Here is a 15,777-nt window from a genome sequence, read left to right as displayed (position 1 = left end):
ACTGAATACAAACCATTCCAAATGTTTAGCTTCAAAAACTGCATCACGATAACAACAAAATTAACAGTCGGGTTATTTTTTAGGTATTCTGAAATTTGATATGCTTGACTTCCAAAAATAGTAACCTTCAGATGTACAGAACTAAATAAACCATAAAATAGTATATTAATATTAATTTGTGATTAATTAAAGATAATAAATAATAAATAAATAATACAATATAATCTCACTCTAGGTTGCTAAGAGTGACTTTTATATAATGCTTGGATGGTACTGGATTTGAAGTTTCAAGAGGCCTAAATGACACGATATGTCCAATAACATCTACACAACAGATACCACAAAAAAATAAAAGTTTAGGATTAAATTCGTAATATTTAAATAATAAAATGTATAACCAAAAAAACAAATGATAAAAAATGATTTTATTAATATTTTATGACTAACCAAAGAATGTGTCTTTTGGGCATGTTTGTTCTATGATAGAATTAAAGTCAACAAACATAAATCCATTGACCGGACCCGAGAAATCATCACATTTTTTTAGGATGCTTTTCCAATCCAAAGTTAAGGTCTGTTTATGACCTGTATAACTAAAACCATTGGTAACAGCAGCCATATTGGGTTTTATAACTATATAACTTTCATCTTCCTTTAAAAGATGACGAAATCTGGAGAAATTCTGATTGAAGACACGAGCTTGGTATTGTGTACCCTGTTTAAAAAAAAATTAAAAATTATTATGTTCATGAAACATGTCTAATATTGAATGATGAATAAAAAATATATCAAATACAACAAACCTCCTCATCCATGATGATCATTTCAATGGAACAAACTTTATTATTTCTGACAAAGTTCCAAATTTTAAGCACCCGAACCTTGATATGCGATTTTTCATCTATCTGGTCAATGTTATTTAGGTAAACCTTATTTCCTATTTCCATTTTCTGCAATAAATTTAATCATTATAGAATTGTAAGGAAAATTAGCAACCTTTTAAATTAACAGCAAATCAAAGTAAATGAAACAGCAAAACAAAAAAAACATATTGTAATAGTTAAAGCTTTGAGGTTGTACGGATTGGGGTTAAAGATGTTCGCATATTGGAGTCAAATGCAGTTCACGTGTAAAAGCAAAAATGTTCGCATTTGGTAATACAAATCAAAATTGGGTTTCGCATATGAGGTTGTACGGATTGGGGTTAAAGATGCGAAGGTGATTATGGTTAATATTCATTTCGTATTTGGTGAGACAAACAACTCAAATGCGAATGAACTAAAAAAAAATGACTGGAACATGCGAAGAAAGAGGGTGAATGAAGAATGTGAATTTTACAGTAGAATGCGAATTGGGGAAGAAAGCTAAGAATTTCGCATTTTTATTATACAAATTGATTGATTGATTGATTTGTCTTAATTGTTAATTGCGATATATGAAATACTTATCAAGTTAGGGGCAATATGGTCATTTTGAAGTGAAAGAAGCCTTGGTTATTAAATGAATCATACGAAGGATCTGTTATTTGATTTTGGAATTGGGGCGAATAATCGAACGATTTGGAGTTGCGAATTTGATTTTAAAAAGCCAATCAGTTGGGTTCGCATATGAAAACAGATAAGTTTTGATTTTATAGAATAAATTTAATGACCATATTGCCAATCAGTTGGGTTCGCATATGAATTCCATTTTCTGCAATAAATTTAATCATTATAGAATTGTAAGGAAAATTAGCAACCTTTTAAATTAACAGCAAATCAAAGTAAATGAAACAGCAAAACAAAAAAAACATATTGTAATAGTTAAAGCTTTGAAGAACAGTTTTTTTTAAAGAAAATAAAGTTCTCATTTTTATTACTAATTTCGTATTTTGTAATCATTTTCATTAACATTTACGTCTTTTAAACTGAAAAGGTAGAAGAAGAACATGATTAAGAAGAATTAGCAAAAGGAAGAAGAAGAACATCACTAATAAAATGAAAAATGATAGAAACTGGTAAATCAGACAATTAAGAGGTTAGAAATATTAGTAATGCTGATATTTTAATACACTAACCTGATATTATAATTTTTGAAGCGTTGCAGAATCAAGAAGAATGAAGAAGAATACGTTTGCAAATATTACTATGGAGCTGAATTCGTCTGGAGCAGAATGGTAAAAAGAAAATAACCGTATGAATGCTATTTACGTTTGAATAAATAAGAATAAGAATTAAGAAGATTACGTTTGAAAAAGAATAATATTGCAGATTTTTAGGGATTTAATTTGCAATCAAAATAAACAAACTTTCAAAATTAATGCGTGTTTTTCGAATCTGAAGATTGATTAACATATTTGTTTGCAGATTTTTCCGGAATTATTGAATTTGGATTGTATGGCATTTACGTAAATATAGATGAATAAAATGAGCGGGAAAACTCTATTTTGTAGGTCTTATAGATTGACACATGGCAAAGTTCTACTTATTTATTAGAATTAGGATTATAGCTTAACGATATTTCATTTATCTATCTAATTCTAATGTAATTTTTAATATTTTTAACTTTCTTACTATAAGTTATTACTATTAAATATTTAATAACATCTCATTTATAAAAATATAAAAATTTATGATAATAAATTAATATTTTCAATGTTTTACTTCTATATTTGTAACTATAACATAATAATTTTTTATATTTTATATATAGAAAGAATAAGCCAATATATTTGTAGTTATGAGTTCGTATAAAAATTTATTTTTGTTTAAAAACCGACTATCTAATGAGAGTGTTTTATAAAATATTTAAGATAAATAAGGGTATATATATATATATATATATATATATATATATATATATATATATATATATATATATATATATATATATATATATAAGCTCAACCATTGGAGTGTTTATTTATTTAGATGTCAATTTAATAAAATGATGATATGACATGTGTTTTGAGTCGTTAGTTGTAACACCCATGAGTTAGGGCTAGACGTTTAAGGGATTTAGTTGCGACTAATCATTTTCTTTATGAATTAAAAAAAAAATCATTGAATAAGTAAATCGTATATAAATAAGAATCCTTCGTACGCGATACGAGTTATATAAATGATATTTATATATTGTGTACATGTTTTATGTACAAATATTATGAGCTTATAATAGTTAGATAAAACATTATTATAATTTTAACAAGTTATGTTTAAATATAAAAAGATTATTTATGATAAATAATCTCAACGAATGTTGTAACGACATAAAATCTCACTATATATATTGTAAGATGTATTTTGTCTAAATACATTCAACGATAAGCCTAAATATTTAAATGATATTTTTATTTAAAATATGTTTTTTCAACAATAGTTATCCATACATAATTTACAACATTAATAAATAATATATTTATTATGAAATAAAAGTTGATATATGTAAATAAGAGATTTTAGAGTGTTATTACATTATATATATATATATATATATATATATATATATATATATATATATATATATATATATATATATCAAGGTTGTCAAGATCGGAATACTACTTAGGATCGTTTTTGGGTTTGCAAGATCGAAATCGTAAGATTGGGATCGAGATCCTAAGATCCCACAAAATAAAATATAATTTTAATTTATAATATTTAATAATGAAAATTATTTTAAACATTTAATTTTCGTTCAAAAGTTATAAAAACTCCAAAATATTAGTCATAAGTCATAATAAAAAATAATAAATGGTAGATTGGTAAAGCGTAAAAGACATAAAGTGGTAAAAAAAAACAAAAAAAAACTAATCAAAGGAAGGTAGGATCGGATTAGATCTCGATCCTACGATCCTAACTACGATTTTATGATCCTATATTGTTAGGTTCATGTGAGACGGTCTAATTTTATAAGACCGTGAGACGCAATCCTAGCCACTCAATTAGTAGATAAAAAAAACATTTTTAAAATACAAAGTAATTGAAATTTTTTGAAAAAAAAAAATTTCAACTATTATTTTTGGAATTTATATTTTCCAAATAAATATACCAAAAAAATTAAAAATAAATGCATTTTTTATATATTTTAGTAGAATATTAGAATATTCTACATATCTAACAAATCTAGTAGAATATTTTAATATTCTAAAAATCACATTAGAATATTTATAATGTAATATTCTATTAAAATATTTCACGTATTTAAAAAAACGGTAATTATTATTATTATTTTTATTATTTTTTATATTTTTTAGGTAATAAAAATTCCGAAAATAACAATTAAAAAAAAGAATTTTTGGATTTTTCCTTTTATTTTGCATTTTCAAATTATTTTTAGATTTGGTTTCACGGTATTACAAAATTAGCATGGTATCAAATGAAGCTGAATATATATATATATATATATATATATATATATATATATATATATATATATATATATATATATATATATATATATATATATATATATATATACACACACGTGATGTTTTATATACAATAAACATATTTATAGTTAAATTTTAAAAAGCGTGCACATATACATTATTGAGGGTCATATATGTAAAATGTAATTTGATAGATCATATACATACATACGTGTTAGATTGGATACTAAACTACCTTTACCTTTCCATTTGCTGTCAAAATTTAGAAGTATGTGAAGTACCTGCCATTGTTAGAATACGTGGCAAGTTCACACACAATTTCAATTAATTAGGGAGCGTACGTGTTAAATTTAGAATGACTAACCTTTTTGATATCGGACATATTCTTTAACCTTATTCAAAGATTTTGAGAATAAATAGGCATATGAATCAATAATTTTATCAACATTTTCAATGGAATAAATAAAAAATATTATAATGAAGATTTTGAATTATATAACCAAACATTAAGGTTTAATAAGTTGGCAAGTTGTGTTGAGGTTGGAGTCATGATAGTAGTTAGTTTTTACTATCTAGTTAGGTGAGTGTATAATTATTTTCATGAATATTATTTTAATACAGGTATTAATTAAAAATATTAAATGTTTTTTTAAAGTTTATATTCCAATTATATGCTTATTGCCTAAAATATGTGTTAGATATATTTGATGATATATGATGTGCAAACCAGTTATGGTTTTATATGTGTTATGATGTATAAATATATATATATATATATATATATATATATATATATATATATATATATATATATATATATATATATATATATATATATATATGATATTATTACGTGATAATAATAATAATAATAATAATAATAATAATAATAATAGAAGTATTATTTCTAAAAAAAAGTAATAAAATTGATTATTACTAGTGATGAGTTAAGACTTAAAAAATGATGTTTAGTTCAATTAAGTTTGTATTAAGGAATAAAATATCAACTATATCTTTTATATATTTAGAGTCAATCATGTGTTAATTCTCAGTTAATTAACAATTGTACATTCCTGTATTAGTTCCTAATTAGTGCTTAGGGTTGTTGTCATATTTTGGCTATATAAGCCACACTCATGTACAGTTTTATTTATGCAATTAGATACACAATTGAGTATACCCTATTGCCATATGGTATCAGAGACCTAGTTGCTCTTACGAGACTTTGATCCTACTCCTTACAACTGCTTCTATTAATCTCAATTAAGGCCCATCAATGGCCACCAAATACACCCAAATCACCGCAGCTACCCACCTAATTACCAAACTCACATCTCACAACTATCCAGTGTGGCGAAAATAGGTTGAAGGAACCCTCATCAGCCTCGAATTTGAAGACTTTGTTGTCGGCAATTCCAATCAACCACCAAGAGAAATCAAGGACAAAGATGGAAAATCCATCACAAACCCTGACTATCTTCCCTGGTATCGCAAAGATCAAATAATCCTCAGTGCAATACTAGGGAGTTGCTCAAACTCAATTCAACCACTCATCTCATCAGCATCCATAACCGGTGAAGCATGGGAGAGACTACACTCAAGCTTTGCCTCGTTTTCTTGATCTCACATCATATCTCTTAAATCTAAGCTAGCCAAGAACCCTAAAGGGAATCGCTCAGTCACTAAATTCCTCCAAGAGATGAGAGAAATTGCATATGATCTTGCTTTAGCCCAAAGCCCCATATCTGAACAAGATCTCATGGTCTATATCCTATCATAGCTAGGGGACGACTACAACACTATTGTAGCGGCAATCAAGGTGAGAGACAACCCGCTTTCTTACTCTGAATTATTCAATAAACTCACAGACTGCGAAAGAGCACTCAAAGACGCATCCTCTTTGGTCAAATCAACACCTCTCACAGTGAACTATACCTCTCGACAACAGGGGTCCAACACTGCAACTCTGCCCCTCGAAACAATCGATCCTATCACTCAGGCGGTCAACGTGGAGGACATCATCGCACCTCCAGAACTAATGATTTTTGCCAATACTGCAATATGCCAGGTCATCTCATAAGAGATTGTTGCAAGCTTGCTAGATTTCTAAGAGAAAACAATGTCACCACTGACAAAACCACAACAACAGTAGCAAATGTCACCGCTTTAGCTCCTGCCTCACCTTCTTGGTTGGTTGACACAGGTGCCTCAAATCACGTCACTTCAGACAAACACAACCTTCATCAAATTTCAGAATATGGTGGCCCAGATGAGATTGTACTTGGCGATGGCACATGTTTATCAATATCTAATATTGGAAACACATACATCAACACACCACAAAAACAATTACTTCTGTCCAAAGTTTTACATGTTCCCCACCTACGTAACAAATCTTGTTTCTATCTCTCAAGTATGTGATACTAATCGCGTTTCGGTGGAATTCTTTCCATCTCATTTTTTGTGAAGGATCTACGCACGGGGGTGCGTCTAACACGATGAGAGAGAACTAAAGGGGTCTATCACATGCGCTCATCTCCCAAGCTCCAAGTCCATGTCACCCTCAAGCATACTCCTCTTGGTCTCCACCACAACCTAGGATAACCGTCTCGACATGTTTTTAAGTCTATTGTTTCTATACTAGGTCTAGGCTCAAAGTTTGTGACAAATGTTCATTGTCCTTCTTGTTCTATCAATAAAATTCATAAATTACCATTTGGTCCCAACTCGTTTGTTTCCATTCAACCACTTCAACTCATTTACTCAGACGTATGGGGCCCTGTTCAAAAATCCATTGACAACTATACCTATTATGTTATATTTGTTGATTATTTCACCAAATATGTATGGCTATATCCCATGAAACACAAAAGTGATGTAGCAAAACTATTTCCACCATTCAAAGCACTTGTTGAAAAATACTTTCAACACCTCATCATTTCTTTATTCAGTGATAATGGTGGTGAATATCAAAGCCTCCTCCCGTTTCTACAAACGCATGGAATCTCCTACTATACCACCCCTCCCCACACTCCAGAACAAAATGGTATTGTTGAATGGCGTCACCGACACATTGTCGAAACCGGTCTAGCCTTGCTATACTATGCTAGCCTTCTGTTAGCATATTGGTCTCATGCATTCTAAACTGCAGTGCACCTGATCAATCGCCTTCCCACTGTTATCCTCAACAACAAATCACCTTATGAGTGCCTCTTCCACCAACAACCCAATTACTCTAAACTAAAACCTTTTGGATGTCTATGCTACCCTTGGCTCAGACCATATACCACATCCAAACTCCAACCCCGATCTAAACCATGCCTATTCCTCGGTTACTCCTCCTCCAAGTCTGCATTTAAATGTTATGACCTCGAAACAAAAAACTATACCATTCCTAACATGCAGAGTTTGTCCCTAATCACTTTCTCACCCATAAACTAAACAAAACCAACCCGCTACCCACACCTAACATATTCCTTACTCCACACTCATCTTCTGATCAAGACACCCATATCCTACTTGCACTTGCAACCACTCCCCTACACACCACCCCACCCCTTATACTATCAACTCATGAAAACCACATAACACATGATGATCAACCTACATCTCCAAGTGCTGCATCACCGTTGTCACCAATTTCCCCAGCCGAATCATCACCCACAAACTCTCCAACCAACAACTCCCCACCATCACCTCACATGACTTCCTCACCATCACCAGAACCACTACTTGCCCGACGCCCTCATAAACTCAACTCCAAATACTACAACCCGCTTTTTTTTAACACCACCACATTACAACCGTTTCCACCCTCTATCGAGCCTCATACTCATGTGCAAGCCCTTAAAGATCCTTACCGACGTAAGGCTATGGAAAATGAGTTCAATGCTCTACTCACTAATGACACATGGGAATTAGTTCCAAAATCCTCTCATACTCTAATCGGATGCAAATGGATCTTTCGTATCAAAAGAAACCCGGATGGCACCATTGGAAAATATAAAGCCCGCCTTGTAGCTAAAGGTTTTCTCCAATAGTATGGAAAAGATTATTTTGACACATTCAGACCTGTCACTAAGCCTGTCACCATTCGTACAATTCTTTCCATAGCCATCTCTCAGAATTGTCCACTAAGACAGCTAGATGTCAACAATGCCTTCCTTCATGGCACCCTCCATGAAGAAGTATTCATGTCCCAACCTCCAGGCTTCGTTCGTCCTCAATTTTCCAGCCACATATGTAAACTAAACAAATCACTCTATGGGCTCAAACAAGCACCCAAAGCCTGGTACATTGAGCTCACTATGTACCTTCTGTCTGTTGGTTTTCGCAAATTAAGAGCTGGCCCATCACTCTTCATTTACAATAACAACCACATCCTTAGTTATCTTATTGTCTATGTCGATGATTTTATCCTCAGTGGTAACAACAACTCTTTCCTAGATCAATTTGTCACCAATTTAGCAAAGCATTTTTCAATTAAAGACCTTGGTCCCCTTCACCACTTTCTTGGATTTGAAGTCATCTCTACTCCCACAGGTATGTTTCAATCTCAACACTGCTGTATTCAAGATCTTTTAACCCACTTTCACATGGATGGAGCAAAAGAGGTGGCCACCCCACTGAACCCTTCAGTTACTCTCAAATTGCAAGATCGGCCCTCCAGTGTTGATCCTACACCGTATCAGAAGCTTTTTGGGTCTCTTCAATACCTAGCTTTTACATTACCAAACATCTCGTTCGCAGTCAACAAACTCTCCCAGTTCATGCACTCGCCATCCGAAACTCATTGGCAGTCACTAAAATGAGTCCTTCGATACTTGAAAGGTATGATCCATCATGGCCTGTTTCTTAGTCGCAGGTCCTCTATGGAGCTCACAGCCTTTTCAGACTCTGATTGGGGTGGCATCGAATGTGGAGGTCGTTCAACAACATCATATCTTCTCTACCTTGGTTCCAATATCATCTCATGGAGGTCAGCACATCAAAAATAGGTCTCTCAATCCTCCACAGAAGCTGAGTACAAAGCTCTTTCCAATGCAACATCTGAATTAGCATGGGTTAAGAACCTCTAAAGTGACTCAGGGATCTCCTCAACACCTTCACCAACCTTATACTGTGACAACATGGGTGCAACTTATTCTTGTGCAAATCCCATATATCATTCTCGGATGAAACATGTTGCCCTCGCACTACAAGAAAAAGGCCCTTTTACGACGCGCAAACCACGACACTCATTAATTTATGTTACGCAAACGAGATTGACATTAAAAAATGTCATCTCTTCAAAAAAAATTAGGATTTAGGTCACGCATTATTGCGTGCCCTTAAATTAGTGTCGCATGTAAAAAAATAAAAAAAACACAGAAGGCACTTTATCTAAAACGTGCGTCCTCTGTGAATGTCGTTTTATATTTTTTTAAGAAACGCGCGTCTCCCTAGAGGGAAAATGAAATCCCCAAATTTTTTAAAACCCCGCCTTCTTCTCCCTCATCTCTACACATCCCCCACATCCATCGCCTCCAATCCTTGTTGCCTCTTCTAGCCTCATGCGGCGATGCACCTTCCATCTCGAAGAACACTCAAAACACCTGATCAATTGAATCCATTTTCCGTTCCATACGAACACTTCGCAATCGATGACCTGATCAGCCTTGCCTAACCTTGCCGACAATCTCTGTCTCACCTCACCTCGTCGGCGACCTAAGGTTCACCTCTCCTGGCATGTGACTGCGACTCCCAAAAGATTTAGTGTTATGCTCGATGCTTCTCAACAAAATCGATCCAAGTGTCGTCGCTACTATCTCATAGCGACTTAGGGCTTTCTTGGTTCAAGGTATCGAATCTCAGACATCGACAACTTAGGGTATTTTCATACAAGGTGTATCTATGTACTTTGATTCCTCCCATGACGAAGCCACAATGTTGGTTTCGAATATGCAAAACATGGTAATATTTGTTTCTTTTTTTAGTTTATCTGAGTTCAAAAATGAAAAGATTATATTCTTTTATTAAATTTCTTTAAAACAGGGGTAACTACTTTGATCATAAAAGTCAAATTATATCGTGTTTTTCACAAACATGGTCTTGATATGGATAAATTTCAGGTCCTTCAAATCATGTTCCTCCTGCAACAACTCATATAGGGCAAGTTCAACTAACTAGTCACCAAAAGGTCGTAGAGACTATTGCTCTATGAGAAATTGTTCATTTTATCATCCTCAAACATCAATAAACAAACACACAAGGACCACTCTACAGTTTCTTGTGTCCATATGAGTGGTAAGTTTCTTGTAGAATGTTAATTCAGTTGCCTTTGACTTTCATCCATTCTGCAGTTTTCCATATTGACTTTTTATATTTTTCACACTTTGTCAGCTGAAAGTACTATCTTTGGTCAAAGGTTTGGGAAGCCAAGTTATGCTAGTTAAAGAAGTCAACTCTTTGCTAAGTGAACCGTTAGAAAGACACAGTCATGATAAATCCCATCAAATATTGTCAAAGACAGAAGTTCAAATCCTATGTCTTCTACTAGAGGTAATTTCTCTAAAAACTTTATATAATGATAAGCCTTTAAAATCTCATTCTTTCATTGAATTAGTTTTTTTCTCCCTCTTCTTAGTATTGTACAAAGCTTACCTCAGCAACTGGTGGAAGCTTAGCTTCATTACTTTTCTTACTTTTTCACTCGTTGGCTTCAAAAAACAACAATTTGGAGAGTTTCTCCATAGAGTGGGAGTACACTTTTGCCTTACAAGTATGTCAGCAGTATTCATGCATGGTATGGCTTCTTTCACATGTGGCATTGCTTCAAAAGATAGAGATGGGTACGTGGGTCCCACAACTGTTTGTACAGTTGCTAGTTGTTGTGAAGTTTAATGGTGAAAAATTACAAGACCCTGAAATAGCATTCAAGATTAAATATGGTGAAGATGTTGATAGAATTTAGTCTACAAGTGGGGATCTCATGGAGCTTGTAGTCACGCACATGCAACTTGTTGGGTCAAGAAGAAAGCAAAATGGTGTTTCAGATTCACTAGGAAAGGAACTGAAGGAGTTTTGACATAAAGCTATTGCTTATTATTATTATTATTATTATTATTATTATTATTATCATCATCATCATCATCATCATCATCATCATCATCATCATCATTATTATTATTATTATTATTATTATTATTATTATTATTATTATTATTACATATAAATCATGTTTCTTTAATCATATTAACCAACTTATTTGGTTTTCATAGGCTCTAGGGCTTGTATATGACATGGGAAAATTCATAATAATCACTGAATACACATATCCATAATCACAATATAATATGGTTGGAAGGTAAAATTTATATTACTTGTGTAGGGAATTAACACGACTCTATATTGATTATTAGACCTTGTGAATTTAAATTTTGGTTGTATGTGTATGTAAATATGGATGTTGAGTATAAATTTGTTATATAAATTATTTTGTATTGGGTTATACAAAGTGACTAATAGGGATGAGCATCGGAACCGGGTACCCGCTTTTGGAACCGGAACCGCCTCGGAACTGGTGGTTTTGGAACGGACACCGCCTTAGGCGGTTCCGGTTCCGGTTCCTAGAGTTATGGAACCGCCTTAAGCGGTTCTGGTTCCGGTTCTCGTTTTTTCGGAACCGCTACCCGCTGGGTACCCGTCGGAACCGGTTTATATATATATATATATATATATATATATATATATATATATATATATATATATATATATATATATATATAAACGTGTGTTACTTAGACCGGTTTAGAATATATTGGTACGATTTTATCCGTCTTTGGTCCGAATTGATTTGATTTAGATCGAACTAAATTGTGGTTTTGTCAAAAAAAAGTTAACAAAATTAATGCGACCGGGTTACCCGCTCCCGGAACTGGAACCGCCGGTTCCGGGACTGGTTCCAAACATTTAAAAACTGCCTAGAGCGGTTCCGGTTCCGGTTCTAACTTTCTAGGAACCGCCGGTTCCGGTTCCGGTTTGTTGAAGGTGAAAAACAGAGCTGCTGGTATATTGGATAACTTTGTGGAAGGTGAAAAATATGCAGAGCATAGATTGAGGAATTTTGTTCGCAACAAGTCTCCTGAGATCATGCCATCTATCAATTCTTTCTTCACATATCCAAAATGAAGCAAACTTAATGTTGTGTTAATTCCCTACACAAGTAATATAAATTTAAATTCAGTTCCTTTTAAACAAGATTTAGTAATCTTTTTTTGTTAATATGTTGGTTGGTTGTTTGTAATGCAGCTTGGAGTTGAAACTGTCCCGATCTTTGTTAGCCCAATCAGCTATCGGTTGATGAAGCCATTAAAGATGGTGCTTCACCTATCTCCTTGAGCCTTAACAAAACTATAGATGTTCATTGTATGATCGATGTCATGGATCATATGCTTTCATGTGAGTTACCTTTTAATATTCCAACTCTTGTAGCTTTATTCATGTGATCTAAAGCTAATTCATATAATGAGGGTATTTTGGTCTTATAACTATTTGGTAGGCAACTTGGCACAAGGGTCATTCACTGGCACAAAACTGAGATTCGATGGAACATCGTATTTCTCTGGAAGTTGTCAACAAAACTGAGCAAGTTTTCATTCAGGTACATGAATCATTTAAAAAAATTGCATTTTTTATAAGTGTATTGAAGATGGTTCATCAGAGGTGTAGATTGGACAAACTCAAGTTATTGGTTTTTTTACAGCTCAACTAGTTCAACCTTATAGAGACAAACCAAATAACGATCATTTTCAATTTACATTGAGTTTTCACCAATGGCAGATCCTTCATTTGATACAGGTCACCACACACACTTTGATATTGAGCTTGGAAGAATCATAGATTGTGGTTTAAGGTATAGATATCACTCTTTCTAAATTCCCAACTTTTTTTTTATGAAAACATCAATCTTGCAGAGAAAGCAGGACTGTAGATACAAAATCACTGTGTATAATTGCAGGGAAGTTGGTTTGGTCAATCCAGATTGACCTTCACATTATAGACAATGGAGGGTAAGCTGGAATTTGGAAAAAGAAAATGGAAATGCAATTTCATGTACGTTTTTACAGTTAAATGCAATAGTTGAAGTTTGTTTTTATTTTATTACATGGCCATCTCTTTTTATCCGTATCCCTACAACATTATCAAGTGGAGTTGCTCTAACTCGGGTCCTTTTCACATCTCAAATCAACCACTTGGAAAGCTCTAAAGGTTTGAGTTTTTTTTTTTTTTTAATTATTCCGAATAGCTTTTAGTAATCCTTGTAATTATACTTTTATCTTTTTTCCTATCAGATGTGCATCCTCAGTTTAGTCATTGATTAGTTCCTAAGGCTGCTTGGTTTTGAGTCAGTAGCACCTTGCGCTACCTCTTGCAAACTCAGGTATGTAGCACCTTGCATCCTCAGTTTAGTCATTGATTAGAAGATCATATGTCTTGATTTCATGCATAACAATAGAGAGATATTGCAACATCTTTAATTGAGCTATGTAGCATTATAATCCTTCAAATGTGATGGAAACATATGAGGTGCAGTGGATAAGCAAAGAAAATTCTTAATCCATTATTTCACTAATTGTTATTTTGGTTGTAGGTATGATGATGAGGTGGGTATTGGAAACAACTCCCTTTGTCTCTTATACTTTGTTAGATCACACCCTTTAATTGTACATAATTCACTATTGCCTTAAGATTGTAGAAGTTGGTTAAAGGATACTTGCTTAGAGCTGCTCAAAGAAACTCGGGTTTTTTTACGGACATCTACAGATTAGTGGTCAGCCACGTTACAAGGCATTCTTTTATTTATTAAGATGTTATCTAAAGTTCTTAATACTTCACACAAGCTCTTAATATTTTCTAATTTTTTGCTTTCATATCTTTATGGCATGGAAGTGCAAAATGGATCCCAAGTTGGCATGGCATTTTGGATCCCTTTCAAAGGTGTCTCAAGGTAACATAACATATCTATTTATTGATGGAGTCTTTATATATTAAGTACATGCAATCAGAATATTGGCACCTTTATATGTAGTGTGTATTTAAATAGTGATTTTAATGATCTTGTATGACCTAGATGCATTCACTGCAGCTATTGTTGTGAGTATTGCCTTCTCTTTCATTCATGCTTCGTTAGTTGTTGCTATTATGAAGGTAGGCCACTCTCCGATTGTATTTTTCACATAATTGACAAGGAGCTGTTATATGTATTCAGACTAGGCTTAGAGCAATGGTTGCAAGAGATGAGTTCATAAGAAGAAGAAACAAGGCTGCAACTATAGTTCAGGTACTATGGATGAATTATGTTTGTAAAGTATTTAAGAAAATGATTAGAAACAACGGTGAATTTGTACAAATTAGTTAGCTACTTGCAGGTTGATCTTGAATAAGCAAAGGGGCAATGGATTGTATTTTTTGTATCTAATTCGTTTGTAAATTTTTGTTACAACTTATATTGATTTGTTTTATCTTTCCATGGAACGATTATTTGTATGACATTAAATTTATGCAATGGACTCTATTTTTTGTATATGATATTTTATTTTCTATTATGAAACATTAAATACAAATTTAATTTGAAAATAAGTAAATCTATAAATAATGTTTTTTAAAGCATTTAAAATTATGATACGCAAAAATGTGTGTCATATTCATTTATGACATGGCCTTTCTTGACAGGGGCTTTCTTGATACGCATTGCGTGTCATTAACACGCGCGTCGTCTTACTTTACGACATGACCTTCCTTGATACGCACTGCGTGTCGTAAACGTGCGTCGTAAATGAGCGTCGTAAATGCGCGTCATCTCTCTTTATGACATGGCCTTCCTTTACGCACATTTGCGCGTCGTCTGAGCCTTTACGACGCGTAATGAGCGTTGTAAAAGGCTGTTTTTCTAGTAGTGTCGATTACCATTTGTTCATGAAAAAGTTACTGCGACTCCTTACAAGTTCGCCATATCAGCTCATATGACCAACTTGCTGATGCACTCACCAAACCACTCACTCGTGCTCCATTCCAAAGATTACGTTCCAAGATTGGAGTCTCCAGATGGATCCTCCATCTTGCGGGGGTGTATTAAGGAATAAAATATCAACTATATCTTTTATATATTTAGAGTCAGTCATGTGTTAATTCTCAGTCAATTCACAGTTGTACATTCCTGTATTAGTTCCTAATTTAGTGCTTAGGGTTGCAGTCATATTTTGGCTATATAAGCCATGCTCATGTACAGTTTTATTTATGCAATTAGATACACAATTCAATATACCCTATTGCCATAGTTTGGATATTGGGTAGCCTCTTATTAAGAGTACGTGTGTGCTGATATTGATGATCAGTGGAGTACGTCCTACGTACAGAAGAACATTTTA

At 33.2% G+C, this 15,777-nt stretch overlaps 1 long non-coding RNA gene across 1 annotated transcript; it reads right to left on the bottom strand.

Annotated features, from left to right (window-relative positions):
* Positions 1-11: 11 nt before the first annotated feature.
* Positions 12-586, bottom strand: LOC145038382 (uncharacterized). Its single transcript, XR_013679337.1, has 3 exons — positions 448-586; positions 231-324; positions 12-141 (listed from the first exon to the last, which is right to left on the bottom strand). It is a non-coding gene; the product is annotated as an uncharacterized LOC145038382 (long non-coding RNA).
* Positions 587-15,777: the final 15,191 nt, after the last annotated feature.

Source organism: Lactuca saligna, chromosome 4 (assembly GCF_052625555.1).
Source record: "Lactuca saligna cultivar CGN05327 chromosome 4, ASM5262555v1, whole genome shotgun sequence".
In the NCBI taxonomy this organism is placed as follows: Eukaryota; Viridiplantae; Streptophyta; class Magnoliopsida; order Asterales; family Asteraceae; genus Lactuca; species Lactuca saligna.
Note: the sequence above shows the minus strand (reverse complement) of the source record. Positions and strands in the feature narration are given on the sequence as shown.